Raw genomic sequence first — 21,153 nt, 5'->3', positions numbered from 1 at the left:
ATATAAATTATATAGATAATTAATTGAAAGTTTTTTAATTATATTAATAAGCATATTTATTTTGAAATACAATTATATGAATTTTAATTTAATTATCAATAATATAAAGTCAGTTGTAGAGATCTAATTTCCAGAAATATTCTAAAATATTTTTCCAAAGTTTTCTCAAATTAAGTTTGAAATTTATCTCCAAAGTAATTAAGCCCTTTTTTTTTCCTTTTAATTAATTTGATTAATTAAAAAATTGTCATATCAACCAATTTCATGTGAAATGAGTTATAATTTTATAAGCATGAGGTATTAATTAAATATGATATTTGTCTATACCTATTTACAAATAAAAAGTTTACATAATAAAATAAAAATTAATATCCATAATTGAAAATCTTATTACATTGTCTCCCATCCAAATCCACAATAACAATAAGTATACCTTCCCTATCTTCAAGCTCTAGATGAAAAAATTCTTCTGAAACCAATAAGCCATCAACTTTGACCAACTAGCTCAATGATACACACGTTACAGTAGTGGTTGCCATTGGAAAGTCTGAGAACCAAGAGAAGCTCCAAACAAAACACAACATGTGAGACCACAGATTACCGCGTATTGATATTTTTGAAAAATACAAGGGGAGTTACTTTTTAAGTAGTTAGAAATAGTTAGAATCAATGATAGTCGAAGAGAGGGCAGAGACAGGAAAAAAAGAAAATCCTCCATATTGTAGGGATAATTTTCGTGACCACCAAGAATTTTCATGATTGGAGAGAAATGTGATGCTTAGAAAAAACGAGATAATTTTAAAAATTAGATATTGTATGAGAGAAAAGAAATTTGAAGAAGTTGAGGTTCCAATGGGAGAGAAAGACTAGACCTTCATTAACAAGATTCTAGCCTAATTATAGCTTGATGCTAGAGTTTGAGGAGGTGAAATTGGGAAAGCTACTGAGTTGTACAATAATCTTAATAAGGAAACTATGGTTGTTACAATTGAATTGGTTGTGATTGAATTGTATAATATATAGAATAAATATATTCAAATATTGCATTGATGTTGTCTAATAAAACTTAATGTTAACAAAAAGATAGATAATGACACCTTTTATATATACATCGTGAGAGAGAGAGAAATATACATATTTAGATAACAAGGTTAGCAAGATTATGGGTCAACACTGAGAAGAGGCTCTCAAGTTAATCCTTAACCCTCATGTAGCCTGTCAAATGACAACCCTTCAAGAATATTGAAGAACTAAAACCCATCATCCAGGAATATTTTTCTTGAATATAAAGAATTCCCCTAAATTATATATATATATATATATATATATATATATATATATATATATATATATATATATATAATGGCTACATGAGTGATATAACGCACCAAGGAAAATTGAACATAGAAATGCATTTTTTAATACATGGGAGGCTGCACTACTGTAAAATTATTAGTCTCGGTGTGATGGTTATGACCATGGAAACCATTAATGGACGAGCCCCCAAACAAAATATGGAACATTGCTAGAGAATTGTTGACCAATTCAAATAACTTCATTGATTTTTCTTCAATTTGGTTCTTGAAATTATCACTAAATTTCCCTTCTACTAGAAAAATTAACTTATGGAATCCATCCTCACATGTTTCCTAGTTTTTAACATCTAGACTAAGACAAGTGCTGACATCTATTATATTGTCCATTGATTATTTTATGTGAGAGCCTAGGGGAATTCAGGAAGACTCCTGATTTTTGATTTTTTTCTGCAAATTAGAAATCTCTAAAAGGAGAGAAAATATTTGTTGTACATATAAATGGATCAATGTTAATAGAGTGGGTAGAGTATAATTTTTTACTCCAATTATGTGCGCTATTCAACTTTTTTCTTTTTTTCGAATGTGAAGTGCTTGTCTCACTCACTCAAAACAAGCAGGTTTTTAGATATTAGTGGGAGGAAGTATTAAAATGCTTTTGTTGTTATATGGTTAATGGGTGTGGAAGTGAAATATTCTTCCTATCAAAAAGTTTTATGTTAACTAACATAACATTTTTCAAGGTGGTAAAGATTTTGATGCTATTTTTAGCAAGCGCAGGTGGAGTTGCCTAAATTTCAGCTAGCAGGAGAGAGTGTTACAGTTCCTATTTTTCCATCTCGAGAAAAGTAAATTCACATGCTAGAAGGATAGGGAAGGCTCATATTGGTAATCCAAGTTTTGTATATTAAAATAAATGACAATAGTTGATAGCCTTTTTCTTGTAGATTAAATACTATTTTCGTTTGATTAAATTGTTCTCACAAATATTTTAATTGGACACTCCACCCATTATCAATACTATATGATAATATTCTGGTAGGCTCAAATAAACCATGTATTATGAAGTTACATCAATTTTTTTAGGAAACAAAACCTAACCCAACTTATTGTGAAAACATTTAGGGAGTATGGTAGAGGCATACTTTCCTTTATGTAAGAGTAACATTTCTTGCGATTCATCCATTCCTAAGATTATACTACTACTGCTCTGTTGTAAAAGGGTTGCACATGGGCGAAAAACAACTCAATATCCTGATATACTATAGAGTCAAGACCCATTTCTGACTAGTAGGCGTGTTGTAACCAGATCTACCATCCTATTCTCTGAACTTGTGTAAGAGTTTTATAAATCAACATGTAAAGTAAAGCCTCTTCAACTACAACTAATTGTTTACTGCATGCAAAAAATAAAGAGATGGGATGTGTCCAACTAATCCCTATTGAAACATCACATGGATACATATAAAAAATATTCCACAACAGTACATCTATCTTAAACATGACTAACAACCAATCAAATAATTAGCAGATTATGAAACTGTTCATTAATTTTTCATGAGTAACATTCAAAAGTTTCTGCTCTTTATTTTATTGTAATTGAAGTTAAGGGATGTTTTATGATATTTCACTCAAACTTAAAGGTTTTTATCATATTGCAATTGAAGTTGGTTGTGTTATTCAAATAGTTAATCTAGGTTTTACATCGTTAAAAATTAAAAGGGACTTCCATATGTCTTTGTACAAATCATTCAATATTTCTTTGTTTGAATTTTTTCTGTTTCTAATAGATATACCCACCCTAGTGTGGGAATTTCCAAGCATTAGGACCTATATATAATAAAATTGCAAATCAAATTCATGGGGTTGACTCGCTAATACAAAATGGCTAATTAGTTACTAAACTAATGACTAAAATTTGCATATAAATGACCACTTTTTAGACAGTGACCAATAGTAGCTAATTTACAGTATCACTAGACCGATTCTCTTCTCTCTCTCTTTTTTCGTTTGTTGCTCCAGTGTTATTTTTCTCTTCTTTCTTCAATTATTATTTCTTACCATCAATATTGAGTTCCTTTTCTGAAAACAAAAGAACATAGACTATAGAGTGTAAGCCATGAAAGGTGATGAACATTAAAATATAAACTAAAGTAGACTACGAAGAATTTATATGGCATATACCTCAACATCAACAATGTCAAAGCCATTTTCCCCCATAAAAGCAAGAAAATTGACCAAGTTTTCTTCAGTTGGGCGATAGTGGCCACTATGTGGCCATATGACTTGTATAAACAAAGAAAATAAAATGTCCCCATAGAAAGGAACACCTTAGTAACTTAGTATTCAATCTTCAGTGAAAGCTTAAGCAGAATCATGCCAACTAAGTTACATGCTAAAAATCTCAAGTTGTACATAACTTGTGAAAACAAATAATGTGAGATGTGATGTCTAATCCTTGTCATTTTATTTGAAACAAAATTTTATTCTCTAATGCATGAACTTGGTCGTGGATATAAACAACATGAAAGTAAACTTTTCTAATAGTCATGAAAATATTTTAACACAAAACAACTAAAAGGAGTTCAATCAACTTCGTGTAATACTAATTTCATCTTCAAGATTTGGTTGTTGTTTAAATGGACATGACACCAAATATTTTCAATTTCATAGTTAAAATACAAAAAAAAAAAATGTCTGAAATACAATCAAACAATAAAGAGAGTATATCATAGAATGGACATTGGAATTATAGAAAAATTGTTCACCTTCCCACTGATGTCTTTTCTCGCATTCCTCAAAAAATATTTTGCCAAAACTAACCAATGAGGTGAAGGAATCACAACATTAAAAACCATAGCAATCCCTACTAGAAACATTTCCAAAGTTGATGGCTCAAGTGCCTCAAGGATCTCCAACAACAAATTAATCATATCCAAGTCATGCTCTGCATTGTCTCCCCATCCTTTTTCCGATCATATTTCCTGTAACCTTCCCACACGAGATTCAAGTAACAATCAAACGAAGGCATTGAAATTTGGTTTTATCTTTTATATCTAAAAACATTGAATCTAAAAATATTTTAACACAAAACAATTATAATACTAATATTGTATTCAAGTTTTGGATCTTGTTTAAATGGATACCAAATATGTTAAATTTTATAGTTAAAAGTCAAAACAAAATCAAAGTAAAATTTCAAATTACAATCAATCAATAAAGAGAAGACATCATGAAATGGGTGTCACAATTATAAAATGTTTTTTTACCTATCCACTAGTGTCTGGAATTCCTAAAATTGATTTCCCAAAATAACCACGAGGTGAAATAATCACAAAATTAAAAAACATAGGAATCCTTCCTAGAAACATTTCCAAAGTCGATGGATCAGGTGCTTGAAGGATCTCCAATAACAAATGAATCATATCCAATACATTCTTTGCATTTTCTCCCCATCATTTTTCCAATCCCATTTCTTGTAATCTTCCCACGCTTGGGTCTAGCAACACTCAAACAAGAGATTTTATATTTTTTTAGAAAGAATGGAGATTTTTCAAGTAGGCTAATTGTATGTGACAAAAATGGTTTCTGCAAATGTATCCATAAATATGATGGATATTATTCATAAATACTTGCAGAAGGTTTGTCAAGTCAGAAACTTGTACGAGTTTGAAGTCCTAGTTGTGTGAATGTTTTACATATTTGATGCAGATTCAATTTTGTTCTTCTTTATTTGAGCTTTGAAAGCCCTTCATCTGGTGAACCTATAATAAGAGTACCTCTACCACCATAACCCTTAAACAATGTTGGTGCCTCACTTCTTCCAGTCCTGTAAGTTGCTAGGGATGCAAAATAACAGAGGTCATACCCATAGAGTATAAATTTACAGACTTTGATTGTTAACCCAACCATTGTTAGTGTGAAAGGCAATTTTATTGCTTGGATCATTTGGAATACCTAGAAGGTTGCCTAGAAGATCACCTCGCTACTCTCTGGAGTTGGCCTTCTATTTTTTTAGATTTGATTATGAGTTTACTTCTGGTATCCTTCTTTTATATCGGGGTCACCTTGTAAATACCACTTTGTATAAACATCATTTTACCTAAAACAGTCTCATTGACCTACTTTAGTAGTCATTTATAGGATATTAATACATTTATCGTATATTTTCTTATTTTATCTTATCTACCAGTCTAACATATCCATAAATTATTTTACAACCAAACAAATATGCTCAATAGATACACTAATACAATCAACAATCATCTAAGTCAAGATTAAGATATCAATTTTGGCATAGGCAACAAAAGAAAACAACTTTCTATTGAATAACCAGCCTTGAATAATTCTTTTGAAATCTCATAACATAAACAACTGGGAAGAAGGCCAACACACCTCTCTTCAACACATCAACAAATAGCATTAACCCACTATAATAGTACAATATGATGCCCAACCAAGAAGGAATAAATCTGAAATGAAATGATGATGACCTTGGGTAAAAATCAACCCTTATTTTTTTTCCAGAATCAAGATTCAAACCTGCAATTTTATCTCCAACCGCAAATACAAGTGTCTACGTAATTTATCCATAATGAATTATTTCCAATCGATAGGAGACCTCCTTTTATAAGCTCTCTTTACAATTTGTATGGAATAAAATATACATGAATAATCTAGAATTTCCTAGTTGTGGGATGTTCTAGTAAGAAAGCCTTCATTATGACCTTGAGATAATCAAACCATCAAAGTTTCACCCTTCTATACTGAATGCTCCACTAAAATATTGTTTTTCCTTAACATTTGTGCCTTTCTAGAGGCTTCTCCATGCAACAACCCCTTAAAATAGGGTTTATTAATCATAAATAACATTATAATAATGTCAAACATATGCATACAATTTTTTAATAAATAAAAACAATATTAAACTACAAATGTATGTGAAAAAAGGTTCCATCAGTACAACACAGATTAATTATATTAAGGACACACTTTAAGTTTCAAAAAGAAAAAGATATATATATATATATATATATATATATATATATATATATATATATATATATATATATATATCTATATATATATATATATATATATATATATATATATATATATATATATATATATATATATATATATATATATATATATATATATATATTAAAGGCTTAGATGCATTTAAATAGGCATTAGAAAATTTTATAAAGTGTTACATGTTCTAGCCCTTACCATCAACCATGTCCAACAACATCCTCTGCAGAAGCATCCAACATGCCAACCATTGAAGTGTGCATGAACACTGTCTCAAAAAATATACCTTCTATATATTTGTCCTAAGATCCAAAAAGAAGGAGGTGCACTATTTAGATTATTGTCTAATGATACTCTAGCTTCCTCACCGATATCTTCAAAGTAGCATATCTTTTCATGTAATCCATCTACAATTAAATATTTACCCTTGTGATCCATTATATAGCTTCTAGGTTCCTCTTTATTAGGTTTTGGCCTTTAGGGCCTTGAAAATTATTTTTTGTTTTTTTTAGAATGAGAATTTGAACTTTAGAGCTCTTGAATCATATTTCCCTTTCTTCTTCAACATTTCTCCCAACACATTATTGAGACATGTATCACTATAGGCTATGAAGTAGAGATTTATAACAATGGCCATGCACGTTCCTTGTGCTCTAAACTTCTATACATTGTGTGTGAGTTTCATGCAAACTCTCTCTTAGCATTTCTTTTGTTTTTCACATGACAAATTTTGGAAGTAGGCAACTAATTATTTTGGTTGTTCAATTCTGAAGCTTCATCCAATGTGTTTTTGCCCAATTTTCTCTGGGGCACAAAGCATGATGCTCTCATACGATTCCTCCAAAAATCTCTACAATTTCTTTTTGGTGTTATGTGTACTTTGAGAATTAGCTTAGACTTTGTAGGGATTCACAAATTCCATGGAGTTTAAAAAAAAATAAACTGTTTGACCTCAATTTCCATTTTTTCTCTTAGGATGTGAGCAAATGTATGATTGTTATTTCCAAGGGACAAGTCGTGCTGACTTAATTCATATGGATCTGCAACATAATTTGTCTCACTCATCATATGGGCCTAAAAATCTTTGGCCAAATATCTCAAATTACATGCTTGAAATTACCTCTTATAAGCATCCCAAGTTTCTGGCAACTTTTCTTTACTTCTTAGATTCTAGTAGTGGGTCTTACCATGAAGTAATTTCAGCCACTTAAGCAAGATGCTTTCAACAAACATCAAACCAAAGGAATCTAAGTGAAAGGTAACAAGATATAAGCATAACGAGGCTTAATTATTGATTGCAAGGGAAAAAAAAGTAATTAATTGTTTGTTTCTCTTGGAATCCAACTCAAATAGTACATTAGCTTTCACTCAAGTCAAACATGATGAGGTATTTGCAGAATTAGTAGTGGATTAGTGCGCTTCTTGTGTATACAAATCTCTTAGGGATATTCTTTAAGTGTATGCTCCCTAATTACGTGTACGATTTTTGATCGTCTAATGGCAGAAAAATTTGTCCCTCTTCAAGGAGACAAAGTGTAACCTTCATTATTTTTATTAAAATACATGTAAAATTTGAATTTCATGTTAAAAAAGAAAAAAGAAAAATCAAATTAAAAAAAAAAAAAACTGTGTAGCTTTCATACTCAAATTGCTAAATTGGAAAGACAAAACTATTGAATTTTGTAAACATTTAATGGTTGATATTTCCAATAGATAACATCATCAAGTATTTCTACTATACCACCAAAATAATATGAAGCAAGATGGAGAATATTGAAAAGAAAAATCAATTATTGTAATTGCAAGAGGAGAAACAAGACATACCAACAATGGAAAACTATGAAACATGAGCACTCCTCATTCACATTACCTAATTGTGATAATACATGAGTGACTATGGATAAATACAAAGAGATAGCCATTAAATTCAGAAAGACACATTACATGTGAAATTTAACCTTTTCAGATGATAGTTATCATTCTATAAAATACATACTACATTGAATATAATTCACCATAGAAAACTACTAAAATAAAACATCATTATAAACATGATGATCATGACTAATCTAATGTTAACTCTAAGATGCTAAATTGGTACACTTGGGAAAAAATAACTCGAACCTTGACCAAGTCACCAAATAATTATTATGTAAGTTGTCTGCTCATTGTTCCTATAGGACGATCATGGTAAAAATTGTTCAAAGCATGCAACTAAGGGGAAAATCCATCATGATTCTATCACTAGGATCGAAATCCACCTATATTGAAAATGTATCCTATTTTTTGAAACGAATCTAATCCAAAATACCAAAAAAAACAAATATTGTGATACGATTTCAAGGAGATTAATGCAATTGCATGTTGTGCTAAGGCATATCCAATAACTAGGAATATAATCCTTTCACCTATGATTCATTTAGGCCCATCTCTCTTTGCCACTTCTTATATAAAATTAAAGGTAAAATCATTACAAGATGACTAACGCTTAGGACCCATATTGTCTAAGATCATTTCTAAAAAGCAGAAAGGTTCTTAAAAAGAAAATGAAAATTTTATGCCCATTGTAATAGCTTGGGAATCCTACATTCCATTAAAAACAAAAAATTACTCTACTTTTCCATTAAGCTAGACTTGTCCATGTCCTATGATGGGGTGGACAAGACCTTTCTAGGATTGTTAATTATACATATAGGACTACACAATCTAGTGAAATTGTATGAGGATTATTATAACTTTGTCCTTTGTGTTGTGCTAATTAATGGAGTTGTTTCATAGTTATTTATTCCCCATGAAGAACTAAGATAAAGATCGTTAGACGTCTTCTCCTTTATTACTTCTATTGATGGAAGGTTTAATCGAGGTCCTAAGAAATACAAACATAAGGGAGATTTAAATGGTATTCAAGTTGCAGAAGGAGTTAAAAGAGGAGTTATCTTGTTCAAAATCCTAAAATAGTAAAACCATAAATATATGAAAACCATAAGCAATACATCAAATTATTAGGTGATAACATATGAAAATGACAACATTTATTACTTGAATCAATCACAAAAATGAATAATCAAACCATCAATAAACATTCACAAGCGAAACTATCGCGTTTCAACAATCGCCATTGTATTTCTCAGTAAATTTAAAATAATGATATTCAAAATATATTTTTATCGATGATACATACAATGCCAAACCTTTCAATTCAACTATTAAGTATCATTGTTGATCTCCAACAAGATTTCCCAAACAAATCCAATCATATGGAATTGAGAAATGGTAATGGATCGACCTTATGTGCTTTTATAAGGTGTGAATAGAGTATAGGGGGCTAGACAAATTTGAGTTGGGATTTTGTTTTTCTTTCTAATTTTGAATGAATTTTTCCAAACGATGATGGGAAATTTTTTGGTCGAGTGCCTTAGGGCCTCCTTTTTTCAAGGGAGTTCCTGAGAGTCCCCTCAAGGAAGGGGAAGATTCCATCCTCTTTGTTGTTGGGTGGGGCTGAGGTAATGTTCATGCTCATGTTTCCTTTTGTTCCTTAAAAAAAACATGGGGAAATGTTTCGAATGATAATTTTTAATATCATAGGGTTGTAGGGAGCATGCCCCTACCTTGGGGAATGCATCCTCTTATAAAGGATAAATATAAACCTGTATTGAACAACTCAATGTATGCCTATCATCCAACAAAAATCAACTGTCATTTTACAAAGTGGTAGTTCTTGGGAGAGAGAATTTAATTTAAAACAAAATAAAAATAGATAAAACCTTTTTTTAGATCAAAGAGTTTAATGATAGTATGAGGTATCTTTGATACAAGATTAAAGAAAATGAATATACATCCAGTGACAGGTTATGAATATGAGAAAATCAAGAAAATAATTTTTTGCTACAATGGGTGGAGCTTGATGGGGGAACACTGCCACTGCTCAAAAGTGTTAGAAATTCTACCCTTGTCTTTTGCATGTTCCTCTTTATCGTTTCAAAAGGTAATCTGAATTTTAACCACATTTAGAAAATTATTTTATCACTACCAGTGTGTTGGAAAAAGTGAAGAGCAAGCAATACCCCTTTTCAAGTGGAAGAAAATCGTTAAACCAAAGAGAGAGGGTGGATGGGGCTCAAAGATATAATCCTTTTTCAAATGCTTTGGCAGCTAAGGGGACTTGGAGGAATCATCACTTTAGAAGGATTGTCACAATTTGTCATGAAAAAGAAGTATGTTGAGCCCCTCGACATTGAAAATTCTATAAGGTATTCAAGAAAACCTGTCACAAGAGCTTTAATAAGTTGGAGAGCAAGTGTCGAGACCATTGTCATACCATCTCATAGGGGATCATTTGGCTTAGCTAGTTGGTAAAAGTTAGTAGGGGAGGTTGCAAGCTAACCCTTGGGTTGGGGCTTTCAAAACTCCTAGATGTCTATGGAGTTAATGGACAATCTTTAATCTAAAAACTCTTTTTAAGTTTTTTGTAAAAAAAATTATGATAAAAACAATGCAATGTCTAAAACTAGAAAAGAGGAGATTAGTTACGATTGCAAGATGATTTGGCTGCTCCCTGTTGACAATTTCAAGAATTACATCTCCTAGACATGCCAAAATCTTGTTAATAGACTGCATATATAAAGATGGAAAACAAATCCGTTAAGCCAAAGAACAACATTTACAAGACACTCCATACAAAATATCTGTTAGGATATCACTTAATAGATAAAACTAATCTAAGATACAAATGTCTTATACGATCTCAACGAATATGGCTTCCCATATCATATGCCACTACATCTAGTAATAAGTGAAATGAGTCAAAGATTTCATAATGTGAAGCATTTTAATAAGTATTATGATTTCATGTGCCAAAAACAAGATTAAATCCTAGAAAACACATTTTTCTTTCACAATAATATGATGGCTAGTCAATTTGAAATATTATGTTCCATTATTTCATGTTTCAAATGGACAAAGGAAGAAATGGAAAATTTAAATCAGGCTCAATTGGACGGAATATTTGATACACTCTTACAATTGTTAAACAAGAAACGCTACTGCTTTACACCATTCATTTAAGGAAGAAATCAGTAGAGAAACTATATAGAATGGAAAAGAGTGCCCAAGATGGCCTTCATTCTATTTTAGTCCCTCAACTACCTAACATTTATCAAGCCCTCCCTCGGCACATCTCCTACGGGATAAAATCATAAATGCATTAAGATATAGATATTTCATCAAAAACCACAGAAATCGAGATTAGAAAAAAATGCAAAAATTAAAGGAAAGAAACCAATCCATTACAATATAAAATAACTATTTTGGGTTCATTCCTCACTTGCGAACAAGAGAATAATTTGACCACATATTTAACTTGCAGAATTTGAGGGCTATAATTTGTCCTGTTGGGTCTAACGCTTCAAGATGTGTCTTAGAGTAGATTCTTGGACAATTCACCATAAAACTAGATATTTATAAATGAGCTTGCATTTGTGAGGTATTATGTTCTTGAATTTTTTACATTTTTTCATTTTTATCCTCTCTAACCACCAACACAATGGAATAGTCCAACAAAATGAACAAAATAAACACCATTGTCCTAAAACAAACTCCATCAAGATAGTTTTGGATACTGGAAGGGCATTAAAAGCTACACTGTGAGCATCTAAAAAAAGTGAGATTAGATTATTTTATGAAGATGGCATGTGTGGCTTGTAGAGTTCAAGGGCTGCACTTTCTGTTGAAGGATTTGAGACTGTGGGTTTGTCCTCAAAGAGAAATCTTGGAGTTGAATACTCACGAAAATATAATAATCACACAATATAGAAACAAAGTAGCTGTAGCCCAAATCAGATTATATTCTATAAAGTTTTGATTTGATACAAGATATTGTTCCCTATGCATGTCCCAAACTGAGTCGGGCTAAACTTGATGATTGAGTTGATTCGAGTTCAATATGCGCATGCTAGGGAGGACGAAATAGGTGTACGAAGATAGGCAATAAACCAGGCAGTACCCATTGAGGAAGGACGTGGGTGGAAGAAATCAAATTGCATATTTGCAAGTATTGTGTAAACTGTAAATTTGACCATCCTCCCCTAAGAAAACTTGACACAACTCATGGTCAGCAACCTATGAAGTTAACTCTTGCAGACTTCCCAAGATGAGAGGATGAGGCTACATGCATGTTCTATATGAAAACTGGAACTTGTAGGAATGACACAACTTGCAAGTTTTATCATCCCCCTCCTGGAGAAGTTGTAGCCAAATTTGTTGCAATGGTTGCAACCACTGAAGATACCTAAGAAAATTATGATAATATAGATTGAGGGAATGTTGGAGCTAAAGCTACAAATGAAAATATAAGAGATTCATGAACATTTCATAAAGTGGATTAAGGTTTCCTATTTTAAGGAGACAGGAAGAAAGGTATATTTGTTCAAGGTTGTAAGCTTTCACCATCAAACTTCTATTTGGGGGATGCAAGAAAATATGTCAAATTTAGGGTTGTCACATTTTCTTGTGAAGATGTTGTTTGGGAGTTTCTCTGAACATGTCAAAGTTTCCATGCATGCCTAATATCTAATATTTTGAGGAGCATTGAAATTTTTATTTTGGTTGTTTCATCTGTTGTAAGTGGTTGATTGTATGACATAGGGTAAATAATTTTACAATGAATATGTTATTGTATCTATCGCATGAATGTTCAAAAATTGGCTATGATTTCATCACAAAAATATAATACAAACCTAGATATATAGAGATTGACTAAAAACTACTTCGATTCTGATTGATAATAAGCAGAGAGAGAAAATGCAGCTAGAGACTAAATACTCACCATTTGGTAAACTCGTCCCAAATCTTTCATTTATACCACTAAATCAAGGGCTCTCCAAACATGTTACTACATTATTGAGGGAGGTGTGTAACAAGTTGATATAAGTGATTCTTAGACAATTACGATCTTAGCATGGCACGCAGAAGCCATTCTATACACCAGGTACTTGGTCCCAGAATTAGCCACTCAAAACCTATTGGTTGAGATTGTCATTTTGCGCTAGACCAAAACATCTTCCAATGGTTAGACTTCAAACGAAGCCTTGTTTTAGCTTAAAATCAAAGGGGTAATAAATATCTCAATATCAAACAAGTTCTTGGATCTTGAAAATAATTTTAGGGAAAAATCCTATGAATTTAATATAGATTTCCTTCCCATAAACAAGTTTCTACAGCAACATTAATAGATTTAATGAGAAGAAATGGAAGAAATTCACACCATGTTTGAGCATTTTGGGAAGGGTGAGTGAAAAATTGTAGACTTTCTCAAAGGAATCGATCATGGGACGATCTGAAGTGGGTGGTCCCATTCCCCCTACTCCTGAAAATATCATCTACAATCTCTCCATGGTTGTTGCTTATGCTTTTGTTTCTGGAATGAACTCCCTAAGAAAGTCCCAAACCTAGGACTTTTCTTCAAGTAAGTCATAAAAAAGACTCTTATGAATCATGGGTAATGAGGGTTTGACAACTACGAGTCATCCAACAACCTGGTCCAGCTCTCTTTGCCCACTGGATGTAATACATCTTCCACCATTGGAATCCATCTCAATAATGTTAATTTTCTCTAGTTGTTGCATTATATGCCATGCTATAGAACCACTGCTCTTACAGAAATGTGGTGGGCGAGACCCATTTCTCATACTCCCACCATAGATCTTGTGGAAAGCACCAACTCCAATTCCATGTCTCATATAAATCTTGTGGCCCACAGAAGTTTCTTTGACATAATACCAATCAGGATCATATGGATCAAGTTCCTTGAATGTGGTGCTCTTCACAAGATCGGTCCAATGGGGAAGCTCAATCTTTCCTGAACGCTTGATATAGGTATGGTCTTAACAAGATCAGTCCAATGGGGAAGCTCAATCTTTACCCAACGCTTAAGATGGGCAGCGTAAGCCTTGACGAATTCGTGAGGTGAAACATCTTTGACAGTACAAGCGATCGCCATGGAATATCCTTGCCACAGGTTCTCTTCAAGCTCCAACTAACCGACAGCTCTTCAAGATCCAACACATGGAAATAATCTATTTGTATTTAAATAATTAAACGAAGGGAGTAATAAATTATACCATCATGAAAGGTGATTGATTAACGATTTTTTTTGGGTTATGACTACCCGTATTGTGTAATGGGTTGCCTTTGTGGGATTTTTGCACATCATTTTAGACTATTGTTGGTTTTGTGAGAAAACATTTTTATTTTTGTGGGTTTTTTTGGTGGTTTTTTGATGTTGTTTTATCATATATCTAATTATTTTTTGTGTATGTTGGAAATAGTTAATCTATTTTTGGTATGGAATTTTATTTAGGATAGAAAAAGGAACTTATTAAAGGAAACAAAATATTATATTTAAATTTTAGATATGGGGTATTATTCATGGAAGAAAGTTAATATTTCTCGTAGTTTGAAAGTAAAAGAGAGGTTGTTGGGGTGAGCCCTCAATATAGACTCGCTTAAGAGCCCAACAAGTTACTCTATTCCAAAGTGTAAACATGTAAACATTCGAGACTTCAACCTAGGTGGGGAGGATAACATCCAACCACCCATGCTAAACTCAATTGACAAAAAAATTATTATATTTATTTATCATTTTTATATTTTTTATGTGTTCTTTTTTAAGAGTGGGAAAATCTATCATAACTTAGTTTTTAATGTGTTTTCATGTGTTATGTTGAGAAAGAATATTAACAATAATATATATTTATTTTGTGGTGTTTCAAAATATTTTATAATATTATGAAATATAGTTTTTTCTTATTAACATTGAGTATAAGAATTGATTTACATTAGCATATAAATTCAGATGCTCCAAGATATTTATGTCAATCAAGGCATCCATAGAGATATATTAGAAATAAAGCATAATTTTGTATAAGCACCTTTTTATGTTTTAATTTTAGCAAAATATTTTAATGAAAGCTAGCAACCAATGGTTCCAATAAAGATTTTATTTTCAGCCCATTTATAATACTTAGGAATATTGGTGCACTACTATGTTTTTTCATTTCTGGATTGACCCACAATAACGGGCTCCAAATGTGTGGGTCAAAAGGGTTTCTATATTAATAGAAAAGCTATGTTTTTCTTATAAGTATGCATAAAGTCAACAGTATCCCTGATGGTCATATGCTTAAAGAATGGAAAATTATAAAATATGCACACTCGTTTTACATCACTACCATTAAGTGGATTATTCTTACTACCACAAACGCCACCATTTTCAATAAACTACATTCTTTTTTATCCATTCTGAATAATGTAACCACTTGTTATTTCCAATGATGCTTCATGATTCTCTTCCTCACAATTGAAACATGATTTTTTTCCATGATATCGATGATCCATTTGAAGATAAGCATGACGCCCACAATAAAAATGCTTGTAAAAACTACTTTAGAGACTCACAAGTTCTTTAAATATATGGAAAGTGGGATGTAATAGCGAGAAGGATATAGATAGAGAGGGAGAGAAGGGGAAGAGAGGGAGAGTGTGCGTGTATATGTTTAGGGGGTGAGATAGAGAGCGGGAATAAAAAAGAGACACAAATACAAATATAGATATTATATAGTATTATATAACCAACGTAGGTCCATATTAACCCTATTCCTATCAAGTGCCAAGATGGATCCAATCTCTCGAGGTGAAAAAATTTCCTCAAGTTTTGCACTAGAAAAAAAAGTTTGCACCTCAAGAGATTGGATCCCTCTCGGCGCTTGATATATCCGTGGTTAAGATTGATCTAGGTTAGTTAATATGAAATTAAAGTAGTTTTTATTTCATATTTTAGTCTTAAAAATTGAAATTTCTCTTCGAATTAAATTCAAACTGAAATTAGATACAATTAGACTCAATGAATATATTTTAAAAAAATATGTAAAATAATTTTTTTTATTCAAAAATATATTTTTAAATTACAAATTATTAGAGATAAATAATTCAGAGTTGGCTCAACTATACACCTTGTGAGGAATCTAAATAAGTGTTTAAGGAAGGATAACCTTTGAACCAATATTTAACAACCTTTCAATCCCCTATCACTTGTAAGTTTACATTGCTTGACACAATTAAGATGACTAACATAAAAAACTAAGTCATATTATTGTAGTATCTTTTAGGTAGTTGTATTTTTGTTCTTAGACTAAATTAGTCATTAATGTTAGTCATTTTTAGTTGTATTACTTATTAGCTAGTCACATATTTTAACCTGCGACTAAATTAGTAATTTATGTTAGTCATTTTTAATTCATTCACTTAAGATTGCTCATTTTTTGTAGTATTTCACTTGGAAAAGCTGTTGTGACTAACTTTTTTAGTCACCTAGTCACTAATTTCAAATTTTCTACTAGTGATGCCCTTGTCTTAGTGAAGATGGATCCTCATGTAGCATGGTGCAATCTCATAACGTTTCCAAAGAATGTGGATTGAACAATGTGACTCAGAAATTGAAAATCATTTGCTTGAAGCAGAGAATGTACAAAAATGCACATGTAGAGTTCTATTTTTGTTAAACCTCGTGTGTCACAAACTAGTCCAAATACCCAAAATAAGTTAAACAAGGACCAACAAAGGTACATCCATTCACCTTAAGAGAAAGTGGTAAATGACTGTAAGATTTTAGTCAAGTGAGATAATTCAATATTGAAAAAGAGCATCTTTTTTATCAAATATTTGGTATTGGAACATGAAAGAGCATCTTTCAAGACTCAGAGGAAATCTATGGTGGAAAGGATAGTGATTTATCTTTATCTTCTAGCTTTGAATGAAATTATGTTTACTAATTTTTATATTCAGTGATCTTCTATATATGACAAATATACACTTTATGATTTTTCCTTTGTAACATTTGGTGCAATTGCTAATAACAATATTATAATTTAAATATTCTCAATTTTATTATTAATGTGTATATATTTTTATTAATAAAAATATTAAAATTTAAATACTTATAAATATAATTCACTTTATGGAAAGGTCAATTTTTAGAATTATCTATCATATTTATTTTTATTTTTTACGCAAATAGGCATCATTCCCATATTTCAACTCAATCTCTCAATATCTGAATATAGACAAAAACAAATAAGAAAAATCAAAGGAAGTAAATTCATGTCTACCTTTGGAAGTAAATTTCATTTCAGTGGGTATTTCTCGGCCTAGTGGCAGAAATCGTCATTGAAAATAGTGCCTAGATTGTTAGGTAGCAATAGCGGCGCAGCTCTGGTTACGGTGATGTGTTCGATACCCTTCTGACCATTCCGTTGACATATTAGACATCAAGGGTAGGTGAATGAATATTCTTTCACTGTAGCATTTTACCTGCTAAATTCATCGGATTTCATTAAATTGGTCATATACAACACCGATGATAAAATTTCTTCAATAACGCTCTTTAAATTTATGATGAAGTTCTGCGCAGATAAGAATTTAACTGTGAGGGGAATTCCTGAGGACATTATCTATCTTTACAAGGTTCTAAGAATTCTATTGAAACTTTATGGAATAACTCCTCTCTGCTCTCGGGATGGCTTTTTCTTGGTGGCCGATTGTATGGTCTCTTTTGGCTTTGCGGCTAGATCTTATTTTCTTTTTGCTCAGTTAGAATATTATACACATATATTTCTCATGGCTGTCAGCTTTTTTTCCTGGCAGGTTTTGTTGATGGTCATCTGTATGGTTTTTGCTTTTTTTTTGTGGCTAGATCTTGCCATCCTTTTGCTTAGTTTGATTTATATGAGACAGATATCTTCTTATGTCTTTGTACATATATACTATTTCTTATATAAATATAATTATGCTTTTTCGTCGTGAAAAAAACTCTTACTGTGAAAGAAGATAAAAAAAAACCTTTCTTCATTTTGTTGAAAGGAAGAAAATAACTAAATCTTAAGTAATGATGGTCAAGACCTATTCGTAAAAAATAAAACATAGGATAATGATATAATTTAGTACTTTTTTCCCTTCCATGAGTTTTTTATCTTCGTATCCTTGTTTCATATTTCTTCATGTGTATTACATGTTATTAAAACCAACAAAATTGTGACAGAAACGACATGTGTGGCAGAGGAGGATTGGGTGTTATTTATAAGATAAAATATCAGACGTGGATTTAATTTTGTTTTCCTAACTATATCCTATGTTTGTAGATGAAATATAATGAGTTTGCTAAACACGGAAGACTTCACAAAACATCAACGTTTGCCTTCGTTTCCTCAATTTTATTTGATGCTTAGATTTCGTCATATCTTAACCAACATGGCAACATCACTTCACTATTGAAATGTTCTTTATTACTTCATGTTCTATCTCATACCGGTCATTCAAATTATGATTTTCCAAAAAAAAAAAAAAATTGTTTTAATTGAATCTTCTGTGATCTATATTGTGTATATTGAAAATTTTTGAAAACTAATCACATGAATTTTTTTTTTTATCTTTATGGTTCATGTTCAGGATAAAATGATGAATCACACTAAATGTTCGAAAAGGGTCCACTAAAATATCTCAGTTGATTTTTCTTGAAAAAATTCCAATATACACTTAATTCATGTTCTTAAAATTCATCGAATTCATACTGTGTGCACTATCAGGGCTTTTATGAATGAAATGATAATTAACTTTGGAAGATTTGTATGGTGGAGCGGAATTCAGAGACATTCCTTTTGTGTATGTAACGTTCAACAAGTACGCAGACCTAATCCAAATTCCTTTTGGACCCCCCACCAGACTTAATGAGAGACATAAAATTTTCCTCCCTGCTAGATTAATTACCTTGAAAAATAGAGAATACATGCATCCCTTGAAGTTGCAACTAATAAGCTGTAATACAGTGTTGCCCTGTTCTCGAAAAACACTCAAAAAAAATCATAGTCACAGTTTTAATACATTGCGTATTTCTAAGAAACTGAGGTAGTCCATTCCATTTTATTTGGAAAAGTAAAAATAAAACCACAACCCTTGGTAGGTTCTTCTCCACAAAAACATTGCTATATCATTTTAACGGATTCTAGCTTGAGATCGAACACAAAGACCACATTGTCAGGTAAGGCATTGAGGGTACCTGGTGGGTTCGTACTAAGATTTATATCTCTTATGAGTCTATATTTAGATCTCAGCATGATTGATCTGCCTTTCCACCCAAATGAGATTCGAGCTTGAAATAATCTCAGGCCAGCAACATAGAGTTTATATTTAGATCTCAGCACGATTGATATGCCTTTCCACCCAAAAAAGATCCCAGTTTTGAAATAATCTCAGGCCAGCAACATGTACAGAGGTATATAGCATCTATACCATATGATGGATAAAAGATAACACGTATTTAATTTTTATTTTACTTTTATAAGGCTCTGATCTTTTTATATTGAAGTAATATAAATTGAAATTGAAATTTTATAAATGTGTTAGTTTAAATTTGGAAATATATTTAATATCCTTAATATTTTTAATGTAATTTGAGGGTGGGATACATTAATTTTACGGAAGATGAATAAAAATTTTAAATAAAAAAAGTATTTTTAAAAAAAATTTAAATAAAAAAATATTTTTTTAAATGTTTTTATAAATTAGTTAATGGAAGAGTTTAATTGATAATCATTGTGTTATAAAGTATTATTTGAACCATGATATTTAAGGTTTAAATTTTCCATAGGTCAAGCTAATGACTCCTTTGGCATAGGTTATATCCCTAGCAAATGAATCTTACTCTCAACCCTTCCTCATGAAATTTGAAGATCTTTCCGGAACTAAACCCCAGAAAAACCAACTTAATTACACCTCAAAATTACTTTATGTAGGTAACAATAGCCTACAATGAAAATCAATATATATGTGTTTATATATCTCATCTTGTTTTTTTGGAATGACCATTACATCATTAGTAAACGCTTTCATTCGGTTCCATCACATTTGGTCTTCCCTCTCATATCTTTGGTATGATTGCATTGAGGGTTTTTGGGTTCCTTTCTCCCATACCTTTTTTACGTTTACATTGCATATTTTGAGTTCTTCCTCTCATTCCTGCTATATGGTTGCACATTGTATTATCTTGTGCTATTTGGTGGGTGAGAGGATTGGGGGGAGGGGGATTTCCATCCTCCCACATTTCACCTTTCCCCTTTCCTCTAGCTCCACCTATGGTCATTCCTCATGTCTCTAGGTTCTTGTTTGATCCCCATGTTGTTGGATTATCCTACACCATTCTTTGACCCATCGCTATGTTTCACTTACTCAAAATTGCATCCAAAAATTTAAATTGGCTTTTCAATGCATAGGGTGGTGATTCAATCATCAAAGTTGTGTTGGGTATTGGCTTCTCACTAGTACAAACGGGACAAAAATTTGATGTATGTTTGTCACATGTTCGACTCATTGTTGTCGGTTATGTGGCACATTAGAGTCATAATTTCCATTGGTGTATTTCCGTGAGATAGCTGACACTTTTACTACTCGCTAGATATTCGATGGCGCGAATATCAAATATCCAAAGCTCGTGATGACCAAGAAAGTATGTAATCATCGAGAATTTTCTAATGAATTATGGTTGGATATTCAATGCAATATATGATGCCAACCTCATCAGTCATCAAATATCTGATAAAAAATTGCATTGGATATTGAATGTCATAATAGCTCATGCGACAAGAATGTTATGACTTTGACAATTTGTTCTTTTTCTCAGAATTTGAATATATGGTGATAGTTTATTATCATGGATGCTGGATATTCGATAATGACTAATTAAAGTTGAAATTCTCATGGT

The 21,153-nt window shown here is 31.6% G+C and overlaps 1 pseudogene; it reads right to left on the bottom strand.

Annotated features, from left to right (window-relative positions):
• Window positions 1-13,792: 13,792 nt before the first annotated feature.
• LOC149183216 (small ribosomal subunit protein eS19z pseudogene) lies at window positions 13,793-14,343 on the bottom strand (annotated as a pseudogene).
• Window positions 14,344-21,153: the final 6,810 nt, after the last annotated feature.

Source organism: Pinus tabuliformis, chromosome 3_2 (assembly GCF_031772625.1).
Source record: "Pinus tabuliformis cultivar Carrire ecotype Pingquan chromosome 3_2, CPIR1, whole genome shotgun sequence".
NCBI lineage: Eukaryota > Viridiplantae > Streptophyta > Pinopsida > Pinales > Pinaceae > Pinus > Pinus tabuliformis.
Note: the sequence above shows the minus strand (reverse complement) of the source record. Positions and strands in the feature narration are given on the sequence as shown.